We start from the raw sequence: 22016 nt of genomic DNA on the forward strand, positions 1-22016 counted from the left end.
CTTAGGTCTCTTCTGTATCTTGGCTATTGTAATAATGCTGCTATGAATATTGGGGTGCTTGTATCTTTTTGAATTAGTGTTTTCATTTTCTTCAGATATATACCCTGGAGTGGAATTGTTGGATCATATGGTAGTTTTAGTTTTTTGAGGAAACTCGATATTGTTTTCCGTGGTAGCTGCAACAATTTACAATCTCACCAAAAGTACACAAGGGTTCCTTTTTCTCCACATCCTCACCAACATTGTTATTTATGTTCTTTTTGATGATAACCATGCTGAAAAGTGTGAGGCCATATCTCATTGTGGTTTTGAGTTACATTTCTCTGATGATTAGCAGTGTTGAGCATCTTTTCAAGTGTCTGTTGGCCATCTGTATGTCTCCTTTGGAAAAATGTCTATTAATGTCATTTGCCCATTTTTTAAATCAGGTTCAGAAGGCTGTAGTATATTTTAGCTGTTGTCAGTGACTAAGTGGGGTCACTTGTACTGGTAAGGGTATATCGTTAGAGCTTATAGTAAGTGTTAGTGCTTAGAAGCATAAGAAGGAAAGAACCAATGATTAGAGTATCTGCTATATATATACATATATATATATATATATGTTGTACGTATCTTATCTCATAAAAACCTCATTTAGTTCACAGAAAACCTATGCAAAGCAAGTTTTATCGTTGTTATTTCACAGATAAAAAAGTCGACTCTCTGACTGTTGAATTTATAATAGTTCATATGGTTAGGGAGGATCCCACCTGGCGACTAAGCGTGTAGAAGTGTGAGCCAAACCCTGAATTATGAGATTGAACAGAGTAGAATATCAAGGCCTTAGTCAAGTAGACTAGACTGCAGACTAATTAAGAAATTCAGTGTAACTCAACTCCACACCATCACATGAACTGGACACATGTTGGGTGGAGCTGGGGTAAAGCCATAGCTCAGTAGTCGTGATTGTCCAGGGCTAAGACTAGACACTGCAAAATAATTTCCTTTGTAGATAAGGATGAGATTCCCAATGTCTTGCTTTATTTTTTCAGATCTATGTTTGTAACTCATTGGCACTAGTTGGAGACATCAGTGATTATAACATAGTAGGATTGTGTAAAGCTGGGAATTCCCACAAAACAGACTGCTGAAGCCAGACACAGACCATTCAGTTATTCTCTAGTTTAGAAAAAAAAATTGCTGAGTAATTCTTCGCTAATGAAATTCAAGTTTTATTTTTAAAGATCGCCACCGAGTATTTGCAGAGTGTCCCTTTATATAGTACTTCTAATAGTAAAAGTAGTCATAAACACTGAAAGCAGAAACTCTGCCCTTCTCTCACTCACCAAAAGCTACTCTCCAATTTGACTTCGTTTCTTTTAGTTTTATCTCCACCAGAAAGAGAGTAAAAATGCTCACTGGGTTCTCCCCTGGCCCCTCCCAACACTCTTTATTTATTGAAAAGCAAATAATTTGCTATCATATTTCCTGACTATAGTCTAAATAATTTCTATGTTTCTCTAAACTTTTAACTATAGGTTCTGTTTTCTCCCCTTCCAGTAATTTTTAGATTCTCCCATAAGAGATATTTTTATTTAATTACAAGTATTTCTAACTCATCCTACTACAGTGTATGTTTTTTGATGAGATTCTACAGTATTGGAAAAAATATAAACCAAAATAAGTATGTGAAATCAAATCATAGGCTTTCTGAGGTTCTGTTCAATGTGGAGGTAAAAGTCATGTCTAAGTATCAAGGCCAAGCAACTTGGGCAAAGAAAACAGCAAGATGCTGCAGTTGTCTTGCATGTTTATTAGTGTAATGAATCACATTTATGAAGGCATTGCAAAGTTATAAACAGTTATAACACAGCAGTGCAGAGTGGTCCATCCCAGATACTCAATATATAACCATTTTATTACTGCAGTGGACCAACATTACAATTAAGTAAAGAAGCAGGGTACCTATAAGTTATTTCAAAACAAACAGAAAAAATGAGCTACAAAAGGTCAGCTTTCTGGCCTAGTTTAAAAGTGCATTCTTATAAGCCACAAATAACGGTACAGCCATCAAAACATTGTACATAAAACCTATAAAGACACTCTTTCTACAACACTATTTAAGGCCTAGAGAGCAAATCGTTAATGGGATGAAGCTTTTGGTTTTAGCTATGCATAATGAAGAAACTCAACTTTCAAAAGTACAAGAATGATTTCTTGCTGTCCTGTCCATTGATCATTTTCCATCCCCCCTCCAAAATCAGTCTTGGTCAGTTTTGCACGTCTACCCCTGCACTGGTTCTCCCATGCTCCATTTCCTTCTGGCAGCTTAAATTGTCACAGATGGATGACAGTATGTTACCTTGTATTTTATCTCTCTGTTTTGCCCACTCAAATGACTTCTCTTTTCTTAAAGAGGAAAGCTATGATGACAGATTATAAGGCCATGATATCATTTTGTAATTTAACACCATTATTCCTAAGACACTAACATTTGTCTGCATAGTACACTTTGAAGGGATTGCTTGCTGTTAGCCTTGACTCAACTATTTCTTCTAAGGAGTTGAGAAAGTTCCAGGATTCATTACTGCAAACACAATTCTTAAAAGCTTTGTGTTCAGCAAAATCCAAACTGTATTTTGAAGCATTTTCTTATCTTTAAAACCTTTTATTGTTTAAGAGAAACAATCAATAGCTGCTTTTCATACTTAAATTTCAAATCAATAAAATGCATGTGTTTTAAGTTATTTGATATCCTCAAATATTTAATTATATAAAAACATCATTTATCTTACATATAATTTTTAAAAATTTTCCCCAAATTTTACTTATAAGGCACTACCAGTGCTTTTTAAAACCCAAATAAATGATGAACTATCAGTCCTTATCTTGTGTATGTAGGATAGTGACTTTACCTATATGATGATTCTTCTATTTATCATAGCCTTTACCAAAAAATATTATTGTGTCTAAAGGGTGATTGAAACTCTAGAAATTGGTATTTCAATATTGAACTTAGTGACTTACCCTAAATGTCATATGGTCCTGGCTGTGGTGAAGGAAGATATTCAATCTTAGGAATCAATATTCATGCTTTTGGTTTTCATAAAACATATGCTTTTTACCAATGATGAGTTTACTGCTGTTAGCCACTTTTCATTTGCCATGTGTGATCACCTGTCTAATGATGATTTTGAGCTCTAGATATTGGCACCACCTTGACGCTCCAACTGGGAAAAAGCCTCAGGCTTCTCCTGGGTCTTGTTCAAGGAGACACAGTCTTCCCAACATTTTTTTCCCAAGAACAGGGACCTAAAGCTTGCTTGTTCTATACGAGGCTTTTATCTAGTGTACGTATATGTCTCCTGGCCCAGTGTCTCCTTGCTGTTCTCTGCTGAGAGGAAGCATGGAGTGAGAGGTAGAGCTGTGCTTTAGGCAGGCTGATAAGACAGACATGTAAGGTCAACAGTTGTACAAGGGCCTATGTACTCAATCCTAGTCTTGGATACCTAACACATTCCAGCACAGATGTTTTATGATGGATAGGCACCTCACTTTAGTCCTAAAGAGGTGATGGTGGTAGTACAAGGTTGAATGAAGAGGAGATGCCTGGCTCAGTTCTCTGGTCCTCAAGACAATAGAATGGGTAACTATCTGGCCCTTTTCCCTTGCACCAATAGCTGCCTTGTTCCTAGAACCTTAGCAGTAGTTGAAATCAGAGGCAGCCATGTCTGTAGGTACCACATTTAGGGAATTAAAAATATTTCTTAGCTCTCTGGTAATGGAACTTCCTTTTTAACATGTGAGCATACATTTCAACTCTCAGTCCACCATATGTATTTTCATAATGCAGTTGGTGCTTGGCTTTTGCCACCTTGATATTCTACAACCAACTTTTAAATTTCATAAAGGCCAGATATGTGTTTTATACAGTTGATACAGCCCCAAGGTTATCTGTCTTGTTTCTTCACCTTTTGCTGTGGGATAATGGGTTTTTTGCTTTGTGAAAAAAATCCAAACCATAAATAGTTCTTTGCTTTTGCTTGTATATGTATTTAACTTACAGTCTTTCAATCTTGAGTGTTTCTTTTTTTTCCCCTTCATTTAGAAGACATTTCTTCCTACACTATTCTCTCCTTAAGACCAGCTGACTTAATAAATTTAGAGGTAAGAAAAACTCTGCAGTGCTATAACCCCTTTGCTTTCTAAATGCAATAATGGATCCCAGCATTGAGTTCTTTAAAGTGATTGCTTTCCCTGTGTGTTTTGAGGGCAACAAAGCAGGGAGTTTTTAAGTGCTTTTGGACAGGAAGAGCCATTCACTTCTTGGATCCAAGCTGAAATCATTACCTCAAGCCATGAAACTTTCAACCATAATATTATAATACTATAATACTCCTAAATATTTTCATAACAACTATAGCCCAGTATAGCCCACCTTCCATAGCAACCCTGAAAGGTATTATCACTCTTGTGTGTCACAGAGTAGGAACAGTTAAGGGACCTTTCCAAGGTTAGTCAGCAGGTAAGAATTTCTGTGTTTGAGCTCAGAGCCTTTTCTTATAAACTCTCAGCTGATTTTGCTAATGGCAGTATTATGGTTTTGTATATGGAATATGATACTTCCACTTGTAAGAAGTGGAAAAGACAAGATCAAAGAGTTATTTAACTAAAGTGCAGTTATTAGCAAATTTAGTCTCTTTTCTGTAATATAATAGTTATGTAAAAATAAACCAGCCACCCAGGGACAAGACATCTGCTCCTTAGTCAGGTGTGTTCTTGTTTAAATGAGACAAATCAGTGCGGAGATAACATAAGGGGGAAAAACAAACTATGTTAAAGATGCTAAGCTCTAACAGAAATGGGAAGATAAATTCTGGCTCAGTTACATACATTTTATTGCTTTATTCTCAGTAAAATTCAGGGAGAAATAAGGTATATTCTTTTGTAAAACTGTAAAGACAACCATCTTTCCATTCTGAAAGGCTTCTTTTAACATTTCAAATTTCTACAGACATCTCTTATCTGAGTAAGGCTGTTCCATTTTGTTTTTTCCAAGTTTATATATTTTCTTACTGCTTTCTGTATTAGCAGGCAAACGCATAAAGGTACTAACAACCAGGGTTCCCAACATTCAGAAATTTCAGTTTCTCTCTTTCCCTCTCTCTTTCTCTTTCTCTCCTATGCACATGCATATCCCTCCCCACCCGACCTCCAACATTTAGATGACTAATAAAAGTAGAGGCTGAACTAATTCAATTCCTGTTCTTTTGTGTGCAGAGTTTCATTTTAACCTCTGGTTCACAGGTACGTGAAAAATGCAAATTAAGTAGCACCAGCACTGGACTGTATCTTTGTTTCTAGGTGCCTCCAAATCTGTAGGGGTATCTCAGAGGTGGTCATGGTGGTGGCGGGGAGGTTTGGGGGTTGTATCCATACGTATAACTTTTTTTTAAAACATCTTTATTGGAGTATAATTGCTTCATAATGGTGTGTTAGTTTCTGCTGTATAACAAAGTGAATCAGCTATACGTGTACATATATCCCCATATCACCTCCCTCTTGCGTCTCCCTCCCACCCTCCCTATCCCACCCCTCTAGGTAGTCACAAAGCACTGAGCTGATCTCCCTGTGCTATGCAGCTGCTTCCCACGAGCTATCTGTTTTACATTTGGTAGTGTATATATGTCAATGCTACTCTCTCACTTCATCCCAGCTTATCCTTCCCCCTCCCTGTGTCCTCAAGTCCATTCTCTACGTCTGCATCTTTATTCCTGTCCTGCCCCTAGGTTCATCAGAACCATTTTTTTTTTTTTATATTCCATATATATGTGTTAGCATACAGTATTTGTTTTTCTCTTTCTGACTTACTTCACTCTGGATGACAGACTCTAGGTCCATCCACCTCACTACAAATAACTCAATTTCATTCTTTTTATGGTTGAGTAATATTCCATTGTATATATGTGCCACATATTCTTTATCCATTCATCTGTCGATGGACACTTAGGTTGCTTCCATGTTCTGGCCATTGTAAATAGTGCTGCAATGAACATTGTAGTACATGACTCTTTTTGAATTATGCTTTTCTCAGGGTATATGCCCAGTAGTGGGATTGCTGTGTCATATGGTAATTCTATTTTTAGTTTTTTACGGAACCTCCATACTGTTCTCCATAGTGGCTGTATCAGTTTACATTCCCACCAACAGTGCAAGAGGGTTCCCTTTTCTCCACACCCTCTCCAGCATTTGTTGTTTGTAGATTTTTTGATGATGGCAGTTCTGACCGGTGTGAGGTGATACCTCATTGTAGTTTTGATTTGCATTTCTCTAATGATTAGTGATGTTGAGCATCCTTCATGTGTTTGTTGGCAATTTGTATATCTTCTTTGGAGAAATGTCTATTTAGGTCTTCTGCCCATTTTTGGATTGGGTTGTTTGTTTTTTTGATCTTGAGCTGCATGAGTTGCTTGTATATTTTGGAGATTAATCTGTTGTCAGTTGCTTCGTTTGCAAATATTTTCTCCCATTCTGAGGGTTGTCTTTTCATCTTGTTTATGGTTTCCTTTGCTGTGCAAAAGCTTTTAAGTTTCATTAGGTCCCTTTTAAAGATATATTAAAAAATATAATGCACTAGAGCTAACATGTCTGTCCAACTTCTTAGTGTTTCAAATCTTGCAATTCTGAAAGAGTAATTTTTTGTTATTTATTATACTATGGGACAGTACAGGCATAAAGAATCAAAATTTGCTGCTCTGTAACTCAGCACATTCCCACTTGCTATTATAGCTTCCTGAGGCATTGCTGCTTGTTTTCTTCCTTCGTTCCTTCTCTTTTGCTCTCTCCCTCCCTCTGTTCCTCTACCTTTCTTGTCTAATGAAAGTGTTTCTCTAGAGTGACCTATTATAGTCTGGAGGATTTCAGCCACAGGCAACATTATGTGGAGAATTAAGGAAGAAACATTTAGATTTTTTGATTCAAGAAAGAATGAAAATTTTAAAATAACAAATTCAATTTGACAGGATTTTAATTTTGATATTCCCTCCTTTGTAGTTTCATGCTTCTAACCACATTGTAGTTTGCTGTAACTTTCTCTGGATAATGGTTTATCAGATGACACTTTGCATCTATTTATGTTCAGAGATACATTTGGGAGACAATTTAAGAAAAGGATTAGTTTAAGAATGAATCAAAGCAATCTGACAAGACAATAAAGGAAATTAAGGATAACCTTCCTTGCTTGCTTATTTATTTATTTACTTATTGGACCCCTCTGGTCATCATACAACATGCATTAGAAATGAAAGTGTTCTGATTTTACACTTTCCTATATTAGTATCAAGGAGAAAGTGTTGACCATAAACATATGTGCAACTGTCTTTACCATTCCCAGGAATCACACGTATACACATCTGCTAAAAAGTAGACTAAAATTGGAGCTATTTTGACTGAATGCAAAGCAAAAAACTCATTTTTTTTTTTTTACATCAAAGTGTGCATAAAGAGTAGTAGAGAACACTTTTGGAACTTATGTTTCCCCATGGTCTGTTGCAGTTATTGGATAACATTAAAGTTAAAGTAAAAACAAGTCAGTGACTGAAGTCGGAATGCCAGTAACATTTAAAAAAATAATAAAACTTGATTGTATTTAATAGCAAGAATGGGATGGTAAGTGCTCCCAAAGCAATATCGAATAATTTATAATTATCTAATTTTAATGAGGCAGCGTAGAGTTCAATATAGATAATCTGAAATTTTTTTAAATAATGGATATAACATATAGATAATATAATGTGATTTAGCTTTATGACTGTACAATCCTCGTGGATTTTTCACAAGAAACTCTGATTTCTTAAAGGACTCTTATCATAGAAGTAAAAATACTCTTTTTACAGTTCATCCTTACTTTTGAAAATGAGGTTCACTCACTAACTGGGTGAATAATTCTATTCTTGATAAGAATATTCTATTCTTCCTTTTGACCCTTTCTTTTCGTTGTACCTATAACATCTACTACATCCAACTTCATATATTTTATGCCTGCTTTTGCTACTTAGGGATATATCTTTTTATTATGGTCAATTATGGATGTGAACAGAATAGTTTCTACAGTGGGTAATTCACAACAATGAAATTCTTTGGCCTTATTTCTGCCAAAAAGGAAGACTTTGCATCCACTGCTGGTAACACTAAATTTAAAAATAATAGGTAGAGTGGTTAGGTACCATCCCCTGAGATTATCTCTCTTTTTATTTTTTGTATAAAAGCAAATGGCCTGAGAGCTCTTCAAAGAATAGTTCTGTAGAGGTGGGAGTTGCGTTACCTGATGTGAATAGAGTTTATTTGCTCCCAGACTCTGTGAAGCATAGTTTTGGTACTTGTGTTTATCTGAGGAAACAATTTCCCAGATTTTTTTTTTTTTTTTTTTTTTTTTAGTTATCCCTGTACCTCAAGTAGCTGAACTCAGCTTTTCCACTTTAATGTCAATAAACACAATCTATTGACCTAAATATGCCCACATTCACCTCCAGGATAAAGCTTATGGTATTATATCCATTCTTAGTCTCCATTTGCTTAATAGAGAACTTAATAGTTCAAGGTGTTTAAGGTAATTTTTTGATCAATTATCGGTTGATCACAAGTAAAAGTATCATAGTCAAACTGTTGAAATCCAAGCACAAAGAGAATAATTGGAAAACAGCAAGAGGATGGGAATTTGTGGTTAGGCAGCAAGTGGCATCTTTAAGTTGGATCTAATCGTATTCATGCTAATAATACTCAATATGCATAGAAAAAACAGATTCTGATTCAACTCTACAAAAGTTATGGCTTGTGAGAAAGGCAAATTACTGACAAATATTATATTAAATTGTTCCTCTGTAAAACTGTGGAAAATATTTTAAATCAATGAATTCTGACAAACTTATAGTTAGTGTATTTAGGAAGCTTAGCAGGTACTTAACAGATTACAAATACCGAAAAACTGTCACAAAAAGATCTTGCTCCAAAAGTCACACGTAATAGGAAAGTGCTGATTAATCAAACTTGCTTTGCTTCAAATTAGGTCATTAATCAAAATTATATTTGTCCAACTTTTATAAATGAGATTTGCAGGAGAAGAGATATTGAAGAAAGTACATCCTGGTGGGAGAAATGAAAACTCTCTGTCCTCCATTTTTGCCAGTAAATTGACCTCAGTTAAAAAAAAACAAAAAAACAAAAAAACACATATCAATGAGTGAGAGAGGTCTCTGTTAGCCTTTCTAGAAAGACTGTCTAGGAATTGAATATTCATGTACCCTCAGAATTGGTTTAAAAAAAATCTGTATTTAATCATCTCAAAGCACTGATTTCACTGAGGGAAGACACATAACAGATTATTTAAGACATACTGAATTCTTGGTAACATCTAAAATCATAAAAAAAAATGTGTAGTTACCATTGTTTCCTTTCTACTACAAATAATGTGTAATAACTAGAAATGTATACATCATGCAAATAAATTTAGCAAAACATTGGTTAAAATAAGTGAGTTTAATAAAGGAAGAGTTCTTTTTCCCTTTTTGTTTCAGTGCTTCTAGTATTTCTCACTTATCTCTTTATTCTTTCAGAATTAATGAAAAATATCAGGGTTGTAAGTCTAAATCACCAAGAGCAGGATTAGAACAATGAAAATTTGTTGTTTAAAAAACTTCTCTCAAAGTAAATCTAGGTATTAGTGGAAATATATTGGCAGTTAGGTGATAATAGGGATCCATGGGTTTTCATTATTTGTTTGTTCATTTGTTTTTTTAAAAATTTTTCTGGGGAGGGGACAAAAATTGCTGGAGTTTTAAGGACTTTGGGGCTACTCAAGTATAATCGCAGAGGCTATACTTTGAAATCTCTTACTGTTGTGGCATAATTCTGTGTCCCCTAAATTTCTGTTTATTATTAATTTTAGAAAAATCAGAACCTAAACACTATTCTAGTGAAGGGCCTCTGGCTAAAGCTAACACTGAGAAATCTCTATTATGAGTAAATAGGCTATTAAATTCTGATATACCTAGTAGAGAGTATTTTGTCTTTAAAAACAAACTATTAAAAATAAAAGTGAAAAATTGGCCTTTTTCATGAGGGGAAAAGAAAAGAAGCAACTCTTTTAGTATCTTCTGTGTGCCAGTTTTCATTCTAGTTGCTATGTCTATTTCATTTTAAAAGTATGAAGTTGTATGTAATGTTAATTACAGATGCATTTAAGAAAAAAGAAAGGAAATTACTGAAACTAATTAACTATCTTAGGTCACACTTTTGGCAAATATTTAAACTTAGGTTTTTCTGATTCTCCAGTCCATGTTCTTTCCTCTCTTGTCCAAAGTTTATAGATAATGAAATCACAATCATTGTAATGATCAAAATAGGTAACTATATGCCGGCTTTGCTGCATGTGTTATTTCATTTAATCTTCATAACAGCCATATGAGGTATGTGAATTTTGAAAAGTTAGATATCAGTTGTTCTTCTGTCTCACTCCAGTGCCTGAACTCTTACTGTGTAACATCCAGTTTTCATAAAAACCCTAAACTATGTTGGAGTCTGGTATTCTCCTTTATCCAAATATTCTTTCCAAAGTAGTTCTATTAACTAGTTCTATTAGAAATCTTTGTAAGCAGCATGAATAGAGCAGCTGCTGTGTGCATAGCACTGCAGTGGTGCGCAATGTTATTTTTTTTCTTTCTTTGTCATAGAAACCACGCAGTTAGATTGATTTTTATTTTTTTTTTTATTTTTTTTGGTGCCTAATGAACTGACACTATTCAGAGTATGATAGAAAGATTAGGAAGAATCTCACAAGCAAAGAAACGCATAGGTTCATGAAAATAAATTGGATAAGTACTTATAATTTCTTACTTTAGAAATTAGGGCATTTTAATCTTTCTGTAGGTTACAGGAAAGGTCACAATTAAAATCTCATAGCATTTATTGAACAGCTATGTGTCTGGAACTTGTGGACCAGCAGTCTGATAGTTTGATAAGCTGACAGTAGAACAATATGCAAGTATAGTGGTCACTCAATAAATTGCCAGTAGAGCTATATGTAAGTATAGCAGTCACTTAGAGGAGCTACTCGTTAAATCTGGGTGAGAGGTCAAAGGAGAAGATGCCTTGTGAACAATAGAAAATTTTCCAAGGGAACAGAGTTGAAGGTTTTCAGATATAGACAAATGTCTGTAGTCATGGCTCCATATTGGAGAGATATTTCCAGATTAATATTCTGGAAGTAGCAAGACACTAATGTTGTATGGTGTCTGGAAAGAAAATATGGAAAAGGGAGAATGGGGTCTTGGATGTTATGCTATAAAATTTGGAATATGTTCTAGGGCCAAAAAAAGACCTCACTAAAATTTTGTAGTAGTGAAGTGACTTAATCAAACATATGGTTTAAATATAGATTAAAGATGGGAAAAGTTGGAGGCAGAGAGGTTCAGTGAGAGGCTGCTATAAGGAACGTGGGGCGAGAAATAGACTTAAATTATTTGATAGCCTCAGAATAGAGGACATGGAGGTTTGCTGTAGAGGCTCTGGGTTTGGAGAAAATGTAGGAATTCTCTTTTTGATGTAGTGAATGTTGGGGATGGTCTATGAAACATCTATTGACAACATTCAGCCAGAAGTTCAAAAACAGAAAAGTAAATATGAGGCCCACGTTTGTTTTATAGAAGTACATATGCTCAAAAGAGTTGAAGCCAGTGAATAAATAAGCAAAACCTGGGAGAGTTTGTAGAGAAGCTAGGAAAATAAGAGGGTCAAGAAGCAAATAAGTCTAAGAGAGGAGCTTAAAGAGACATTTCTACAATAGCTGGAGAGAGGGTAGATTTATTCTACAATAAGATTTCCTTAATTATGGTAATCTTTGTCTTCATTTCTCTTTATTTATTAAGAGACTTACCTTTAATGGACTTTTTAAAAACTAATTTTATTTTCCTCTCTTGTGTCTTAAAATATTTTTCCATCAAATCACCTCCTTCCTATTATCTCATCTCTGTTTCTCGGTGGACCTATTTGTGTCTTCATTATTCATTAAATTACTGACATCACACGTCATTGCTCATTGTCTTGCCTTTTTATATTAATCTCCAAGCCAGATCAAAATTCATGCATGGAACAATTATGTCCTTTACATGAGATTAAAGGATAGTTTTCCCTATTTATTCAAGTTAATCTTTGCTTCACTGTGTGAAATATTTCACATAGGCATTTTCTATCATTAACCTAAGACTAGGCCATTCCAATTAGGTAGTTTTTACATGTGTTGCTTCCTTTATTGAGAATGTGTTTTCCTTCTCTTTCTCTTATTATATAGACTCCTCCTTCAAGTTTCAGTTCAGTCCCATCTCTTCCATTAAAATCTTTCTTATTTCACATTGACCTGTCTCTTAATTCTGTCTAAACCACACAGTTTGTGTTTTTCTTATATTGATTTTTCAGTTGTTTGAATGTTTAAAATGTGCTTTTATTTCCATAATATATTTCAGTCTTCTTGTAGGTACTTTTTTTTTTTTAACATGAAGCAACCACTTCTTAGTATTAAGCATATAGTAGAGACTCATTAAATGCTTGTATTGCAATGGTGTCATTGTGATTTATTTTTGAATTCAATATTTATTTAAGTTCTATCAATCACTATTGCCACTCTTTTTAAAGACTATCTATGTTGTGGCATGATATGTAGAAATTGTTTGGATCAGTCCCAACTGAGCCTGGAAATGCAAAGTAAAAAGCCCAGTTAAGGTCATATCATCTTAGGAACAAGCACATCTATTGAAAAAGTGAATAGTTGTGGAACATGTGGTAATATTTCTTTTGAAGTTTATTATAAGTAGTCTGTAACCAAATTTCTCCATTTCCAATGAGGTATGAACCAGAGGAAACAAGCTTATATTAAATAAAGCCTGGATTTTAGTTGGCTCTAGGAAAATAATATTTCTGTAACAAAAGATATTAAACTGGAAAGGGTTGAAGAAAGGGTGTTTTTGGAAAACTTTAAAATCAGTTCCCATCTGTCAGAGGTGGCCTGCCTTTCAGAGCTATTCTGGAGTTGCTGACCTGTGTAGGTCCTTTCAACTCTGGACTTGATCTCAGGACCCCTATATTAAACTTTAGTTCCTTGCCAGGATTTGTTATAATTCCTCATAATTAAACCATGGAAGATTAATGTCACAGCTGAGTTCAAATAAATGCTGGCAGACTTTACTCCAAGTTAAGTTGGTAAAACGAATAAGCAGCTGACTTCCTTACTCTATTTGCCCCCCAGAACGCCTTATAAGAATATCTTTTCTAACGGCAGTTTAGACTTTCCTGTTCAGTTCCTGGTGAGAAGTTTTACTGCTTACAACTTTTAGGAATGTTGCAAAGAAAAACTAAGCAGTGATTGTAAAACACTGGGGAATTTTAAAGTACTCTATAAATATCAAGTAATGGCCAAATTAATTGTAGAAATTCCAAGTAAGAAACAAAATTACCCAAATAGTTGAGTGTCTAAAGGAAAGTTTGACTAAAGTTGGTTTTGCTGTAAAGCATCTCTTGAGTTTTCCTAATATTTCCTTTTATCCATCATTTGAGTATACAGCATATTTTAGGTTTCCAGTTAGCATCAGGTAATTGATAAATTGCTAAAAAGCAATCTGTAGATGAGGGAAAACGTGAGTATTTGCATCAGAGTTATTCTTTGTGATGTATTAAATTTTTTCTCTGTATGGCCGATAAATAACAGTATTTGCCCAGAGATGTGCAGCCATGTTGTGAGAACAAATAAAGTAAAAAAAAAAATCTCATTCTAACAAAAATGGATGATATAACAAATACAGCAAACTACATTAGTTTGCATTACTGTAGTCCTTTCCCAGTTATTGTATTTTGTACTTTCTTCTAAATAAGCAGAGCGGGGGCAAGCCTGATGTACTGCGTGACTTGTGATTTCATTCTCTCCCCGATCAAACTACCTCTAAGCCCTGGGCTACCTATCATTAGTTTTCTCTCGGTGATTCCTGGCCCTCTGGCAGACCAGAGACAACAATCCTCTGCAGTTTGTGGAATAACCTGGTGCCCTGATAGCTTTGGCAGTCCTCACACATACTCAACAAGCCCTCATTTCCTCCAGGAATCCTTGCTGTGAGAGTACCTAGTGTTTGACTTCAACAGCTCCAGGGCTTGCATCAATTTGAATGTACCTCTTTCCCAGCGGAGCCCTCTGACTGATGTATTTGCTCAACTTTCTCTTTGTTAGCGCCTAATTGGGGCATTTGGGCTAGCGGTGGGGAGGGTGCCACAGGCACCTGATTGGGAGTGCTGGCCAGAGCTTTCCAGGCAGCTTCTAGTTCACGATTCTGTGACACCTGCCCTGTCACCCCTACCTTAGGGACAAGTGCCGGGAGGGCTTCTAGAGTCAAACCAGTGAAGTTTTCATTGCCCTCTGGCAACTTCAGTGATGGAGTTGTTTTATGCTTGCATTCTCTTGAGTGGTCTCAGAAGTAAATGCAGGAGTTGCAGAATGCCAGCAGCTTGGAGTTGAAAACCCAAGCTGTTCTCTCCCTCTCTGGATCTGCTCTTCAATTAGGCACAGACCTGGGATAGACAGGTTAGGTCTTGCTATGCAGAGCAGCAGGGCATGGTGTAGATCTAAGAAGGGGGCATAGCCAGGTAGACCATTTATAATTTTAATTACCTCTGAGATTCAGGGCTCGGTTGTATCAGAGGGCAGATACTGGGGAATGTTTATGCTAAATGGATTCTCAGAGTCCTGCTTTACTCTCCAGGCTGTTGTCCTTTTTCCACCTACTTGCTTTTCAGTTCTCTAGATACATTTCACTTCTTGCCAAAGTCTTACACTTAGAAAACTCTTAGTTGTTTCAGTCTTTTAGGGTTTAAAGCAACTTATATTTAACAAGTAAAAGAAATTACTAGAACTTGGGTTGAACAAAGTAGTTAAGTACAGGTGTTAGGAGGGAAATTGACGCCCATCCCTACTTTGAGAAGAGTACACTATTTTGCTTGTTGGTTGATTAAGTGAGGTGTTTTTCTTCTTTTTTAAGTTTTGGAAAGACCATGGAGCCTAGGTCCTTTTTCCTAGGTCCTACATCTCGAGCTCACATGGGTGCATTCTGATAATGTCTTCAGCCAGTAGTTTTTGACCATATAGAAATCTCAACGTGGCTATTTCCCCACGTGAAATAAGTGAAAAATTATTTTCTACTTAAAGAATGTAATACATGAATAAGGATATGAGTTTGCATGACTCAAAATCTCAGTAACCTGCAGGGGCAGGTAGTAGAAATGAAAGGAAAAAGTGACTCAGATGGGAAATGTTGGGAGATAAAGAGAGCTGCTTTATTGAAAGCTGGCTGGAGCAACTCAGCTTCAGCTGATTAGGATTCCTAATCATTGTTTATTCCAAGTAAAAGATAAAGATTGAGATTTTTAACCCAATTTTTAAATGTTTATATAAAATTTATTATTTCTTTAAAACTTTTGATGGCATATCAGATGGGCCAGACTTACTCATGAGCTGCCAGTTTATGACCTTTATCTTAAAGGCAGATGGGGAAAACTAGAGTTAGATTATGAAATTACTATTTACAATCTAAATTTTAGAGTGAGAAATATTAGAGCGAGTTACTTCAAGTAGCTCCTTTAGTATTTCCTCATTTGTTTTCGTAATATTAAAAAATAAAAAGTGGTGTCAAAAATCCTTTTAGGGGAGCTTAACTCTGGGCCATAATTTCCTTTTGTCCTTATCAGAGAAAGGGCAATATATGTCTACTAAACCTTCTCAAATGGCAATAAAAAATTTATTTCTTTTTCAGCTTTCTTGGCAACATTCTCTTTGATAGCACCCCCAGCAAGCTTCCCTGAATGGAGATAAATCTTTCCTTGCTCTAGGTGGCTTGGCAACAAGAAGAGAAAAGGGTTTGGAGCTGTGCACCATGAATGTTCATGGAATATAACTCTGTACTTCAACCAGAAAAGTTTATTCAACTGCACTGATGTCACTTTCTCTCTCCTCCTTCAAGATAAATTTCTTATTCCCTCTATGATTTAATTACTAACAGACTTTTCCCTGGACTAAATCTTGGTGGTTTAAGCAACCATGATTTTTGGCCTCTTAAGCCAGTTCAAATACACTTGAATGAAACTATTATTGTTACTGAACCAAACTTGTGTGTACTCACCCTCGTGCAATAAAGCCAATCTACTGACACTGGGTTGTGGTGAAGGGAAGTGCGGTGTTTATTGTAAGCCACACTGTAAGTTGTCTGGGACAGCTAGTGCTCAGAAAGCCCAAACTCCCTGATGGGATTCAGGAAAGCATTTTTAAAGGCAAGGTGAGGGAGGGGAGTCGCAAGGTATGTGATCAGCTTGTGCACAGTTCTCTGATTGGTTGGTGGTTAGGTAACAGGGCCATGCCAGAGGGGTTAACATCATTAATCCTTAGGTTCTAGTAGGCCTAGGGAGTATGTGCTCATGGTCATCAAGAGAGTCTTTTATCTGGTAGGGGTTTTAGCATCTGTAAAACAACTCAGGAAACCTGCATTGGATACTGCTATCTAGGTACTTCAGAAAGGAGCTAAAGCCGAGGATATGGGGGAGGGGTCTGTCCCAGGAAGGATCCTGCTCAGTTACACTTCTGAACTTAGAAATACATTTGATTTGACCACATATGCAGAGACGATAAGGGCTGTCAATTTCACTCCTAGCTCTTCTTGACACATCTCAGTATTTATTCTGATAAACTGTGCATGCCATTTTGGGGATGAGTTTTCTTTCCTATTCTTGTCTACACATGCTCTTTGCTTACTTAGTATGAACTTCATCCTCACTACAACAAAAGGAGACCATGACTGCATCTCCTATAGTCTGCATATCACCTCTTCTTCCAAGGCATTCGTATTAAAGGAGGGGGGAATATCACCCGTGTGAACATCTTATAGCTACATTTGTAAGAGAAAACATTTGCAGGGAAAAATCAGCCAAATATTGACTTAAGTGTCTACAATTCTAGTCACTTCATTTACCTTGATTTGATCAGTATTTTTAGTTTATCTTCTTTCAGCCAAGCTTACAGTTTCTGTGAGGTGATAGTGTTCATTTTCAAGCCAATTTGAGTTAAATATTCGGTAAGATGCCTTGAAGCCATGTATCCATTTCGTCTATTGCATTTTCTTCCTTAATTGAAACTCTTGGCAACAAAATCAACATTGAAGAAATCATTTCACCTCTTTCTCCATATTTTTTCTCCATTTTGCTTGGTTATCTTCTGGTGTTCACAAATAAACCTCCCTATATCTTTCTGATAATATTAAAAAAATGTCCATGATTTATACTACAATAATGTTTGTGATTGTATCCTGGACTCCCAAATGTTTCCGGAAACTTCTCTGTTCCCTTAAACTTCACAGCTCAAAATGACCTATGCCTATTGCCAGGATTTGGGCCACATATTTATACATTTTTTGAGATGGAAAACTCAAAACAATTTTGGTTATCAGGACTTGGGCTTAAATTTCTCCATACTCATAAATAATAGTACATAGCATGTAAATCTGTGTGGATATATGCTAACACAGAACAAAATATAACATATGTCAACCAAAAATTAATCAGTTGGTCTAAGAAAGAATTGGAAAAATTTATTTGAGCCAAATTTGAGGATTATAACCCAGGAAGAGCATCTCAGAAAGCTCTGAGAACAGTTCTGCCTGTTAGAAATCAAGGCACAGTTATATAAGTTTTTTGAGACAGAGGGCCGTACATCAAATGACATATTATTGACAGTTTACATAATCCAGATCTAAGTGTCTTCCTGGTGGGTCATGTGACCCCTTACAAGCTCAAGAAGGAGTGTTAGCTTTTCAGTTGTCTTGTTGCTGCTGGGAGAATGTTGCTCTTTGTGGTTGAGCAGCTATTCCTGCTGATGGGGGAGGTTTGGTCAATGCATGATGTAGACACACAATGCACAGTGAAGGGAGAGAGGAGGCCAGAGGGCAGAGAAGAATTTTTATGTTTAAATTTTTCTTGTCTTGCCATAAAATACGAATTTTATCTCATACATATGTCACATATGAATTCAAATTACAAACTATCCCCAAAAGTCTCAGTAGAATAAATTATTGTAAGAGTTTCCCATTTCTTTTTCTGACATGGAGATGCCTCCTTTAAAAACCCTAACTCAGTCAGCTAGTGACTGCTCTGTCTCCCTTGAGTCCTTGTCACCAGCATATAGAGGCTTGTCCCCTTTGTTCAACATGGTTTACAATTTTACACATTTTCAACCATTACTAATCTTCACAAAGCTGAAAATTATAGAAGTGAGATGACATCTGTAGAGCCACAGAATTTCAGTTCAGTATTGATGCCAAAAACGGCCTCTGTGCACTGGTGCTGAGTCGAATCTCAGAGACAGAGTCTTGGGTGAAGTAGAAAAGAATAGCTTACTGCTTTGCCAGGCAAAGTGGGCTCATGACCTGAAAAATTGTGTGTCCCAACCTGGGCAGGGGAGGTGTTTGTGAGGAGTTTTTTGTTTTAAAACGTTAATTTAATTAATTAATTAATTAATTGGCCACACCATATGGCATGCGGGATCTTAACTCCCCGACCAGGGATTGAACCTGTGCCCGCTGCATTGGCAGTGCAGAGTCTTAACCACTGGAACACCAGGGAAGTCCCTGGTGAGTTTTATAGCAACGGTTGAAGGGTGGGGTTACTCATAAGGATCAGTGTGTGTGCAGGGCCTGCATCTTTTAACCTGGCCTCAGGTGGTCTGATGAGCTTCTGAGCTTATCAAACTGTGGTCCTCTCTCTGGAATGAAGAATGCGTCATCAAGTAGTTAACATCTTCCCTTTGTTGGGGGTTTTAGTTCTCCAGAAGAGCTCAAAGATACTGTTTTGTACATTTACATTTTTAAAAAAAATTTATTCATTTATTTATTTATGGCTGTGTTGGGTCTTCGTTTCTGCACGAGGGCTTTCTCCCCAGTTGTGGCAAGCGGAGGGCCACTCTTCATCGCGGTGCGCGGGCCTCTCACTATCGCGGCCTCTCTTGTTGCGGAACACAGGCTCCAGACGCGCAGGCTCAGTAATTGTGGCTCATGGGCCCAGCTGCTCCGCGGCACATGGGATCTTCCCAGACCAGGGCTCGAACCCGTGTCCCCTACATTGGCAGGCCGACTCTCAACCACTGCACCACCAGGGAAGCCCAAAGATACTGTTTTGTGCACCCCGTGAGGGGGAACCAGGATCTGTCCAAAGCCTGCACTATTGTTTCTTGACTGCCCCTCCCTTTCTCTGCATCCCCTCCCTTCCCAACTAGCAACTGTTTGAACCTGACCTTTGGAACTCAGGGAAGGTCATGGAGGCTGGAGCCTATTCCCTACAAACAAGAAACGGGGGACACAGAAGAGCTTCCATCCCCAGGAGTGCTTAGTTCAGTATCTTTCTATTTTCCTTTATGTTTCTTGCCCCACATTCCCATATTTCAGCACTAAAATGCTGTATTTTTAATCTTTTTTTTCCTCACATTTTTATTCTTTTCTTGAAGCAAGGAAACTATGAACTTAACTGCTGGGTTGCCTAATTTGAAGTGACTTGAAGTGGTAGATATTAATGATGTGTAAAAAGCATGAAGCCAGAAAAGTTTTAAACCTCTTTTATTATACAATTTGAGTTTCAGTTACACTTGAGAGCCCTCTTTACTGTCTCATAAAGGCTCTATTTAAATTCTCCCAATTTTTCATTGCATTTATTTAAGTATGAGGTTTACATTTGATATGTCATCTTCTTGTTGATTTTTAATGCAAAATAATGTGTGTGTGTGTGTGGTGCATTGCTCTGTAGTTTCATAGATACCTTATACGTATAAATATCTATCTTTAAAGACTGGCTTTGCTGGTTAGGAAAAGATATAGGATAAAATTTATTTTTAGTACTAATTTAGACTTTCATCTGTACTACCAGTTTTATTCTTAAAAAAAAAAAAAAGGCAACCCATTATTAATTATTTACAATGCTTTTGAAGAGGCAGAGAGTCTGTACCTAACATCCCATGATTGGCCTCACTCACATGTAACCCCTGTGCTGTCTTACTTGACATTCCAGCTGTGCATCTCCCTGCTGCTTGCCATCTACTAGTTTAATTCAGTATTAGCTCAGGGGCAGCATTTTTCTTTTTTATCTGCATGCATTGCTACCCTTTATCTTGGTAACTGTGCAGATAGGAATGAAAGGTATGGTGGCAAGGTCAGGACCCAGATGGTCTGTTAATGAAGGGTATTTTGTTGTTATTAAGGATAATGAAACTATTGTATTTAAAGAATTCAAGTTTATGTAATTTTGAAGTGTTTTTGCTAAACTGCTCTTTATTAACTTTGAGAGAAGTTTGGTTTGTTTTTAATTTTGTTTACTCTTTTTTTTTTTTAAACATCTATATTGAAGTATAATTGCTTCACAATGGTGTGTTAGTTTCTGCTTTATAACAAGGTGAATCAGATACAGATATACACACGTTCCCATATCTCCTCCCTCCCGCATCTCCCTCCCTCCCACCCTCCCCATCCCACCCCCCCAGACGGTCACAAAGCACCGTGCTGATCTCCCTGTGCTATGCGGCTGCTTCCCACTAGCTATCTATTTTACATTTGGTAGTGTATATATGTCCATGACACTCTCTCATCCTGTCACATCTCACCCCTCCCCCTCCCCATATCCTCAAGTCCATTCTTTAGTAGGTCTGTGTCTTTATTCCCATCTTGCCACTAGGTTCTTCATGGCCTTTTTTTTTTTTTTCCTTAGATTCCATATATATGTGTTAGCATACTGTATTTGTTTTTCTCTTTCTAACTTACTTCACTCTGTATGACAGACTCTAACTCCATCCACCTCATTACAAATACCTCCATTTCATTTCTTTTTATGGCTGAGTAATATTCCATTGTATATATGTGCCACATCTTCTTTATCCATTCATTCGATGATGGACACTTAGGTTGCTTCCATGTCCTGGCTATTGTAAATAGAGCTGCAATGAACATTTTGGTACATGACTCTTTTTGAATTATGGTTTTCTCAGGGTATATGCCCAGTAGTGGGATTGCTGGGTCATATGGTAGTTCTATTTTTAGTTTTTTAAGGAACCTCCATACTGTTCTCCATAGTGGCTGAATCAATTTACATTCCCACCAACAGTGGAAGAGGGTTCCCTTTTCTCCACACCCTCTCCAGCATTTATTGTTTGTAGATTTTTTGATGATGGCCATTCTGACCGGTGTGAGATGATACCTCATTGTAGTTTTGATTTGCATTTCTCTAATGATTAATGATGTTGAGCATTCTTTCATGTGTCTGTTGGCCATCTGTATATCTTCTTCGGAGAAATGTCTATTTAAGTCTTCTGCCCATTTTTGGATTGGGTTGTTTGTTTTTTTGTTATTGAGCTGCATGAGCTGCTTGTAAATCTTGGAGATTAATCCTTTGTCAGTTGCTTTATTTGCAAATATTTTCTCCCATTCTGAGGGTTGTCTTTTGGTCTTGTTTATGGTTTCCTTTGCTGTGAAAAAGCTTTTAAGTTTCATTAGGTCCCATTTGTTTATTTGTGTTCTTATTTCCATTTCTCTGGGAGCTGGGTCAAAAAGAATCTTGCTGTGATGTATGTCATAGAGTGTTCTGCCTATGTTTTCCTCTAAGAGTTTGATAGTGTCTGGCCTTACACTTAGGTCTTTAATCCATTTGGAGTTTATTTTTGTGCATGGTGTCAGGGAGTGTTCTAATTTCATACTTTTACATGTACCTGTCCAATTTTCCCAGCACCACTTATTGAAGAGGCTTTCTTTTCTCCACTGTATATGCTTGCCTCCTTTATCAAAGATAAGGTGACCATATGTGTGTGGGTTTATCTCTGGGCTTTCTATCCTGTTCCATTGATCTATATTTCTGTTTTTGTGCCAGTACCAAACTGTCTTGATTACTGTAGCTTTGTAATATAGTCTGAAGTCAGGGAGCCTGATTCC

General features: G+C 36.7%; 1 non-coding gene across 1 annotated transcript; it reads right to left on the bottom strand.

Annotated features, from left to right (window-relative positions):
* Positions 1 to 18602: 18602 nt before the first annotated feature.
* TRNAG-GCC lies at positions 18603 to 18675 on the bottom strand. Its single transcript has one exon. It is a non-coding gene; the product is annotated as a tRNA-Gly (tRNA).
* Positions 18676 to 22016: the final 3341 nt, after the last annotated feature.

The sequence above is a fragment of the Balaenoptera musculus genome, chromosome 3 (assembly GCF_009873245.2).
Source record: "Balaenoptera musculus isolate JJ_BM4_2016_0621 chromosome 3, mBalMus1.pri.v3, whole genome shotgun sequence".
Lineage (NCBI taxonomy): Eukaryota > Metazoa > Chordata > Mammalia > Artiodactyla > Balaenopteridae > Balaenoptera > Balaenoptera musculus.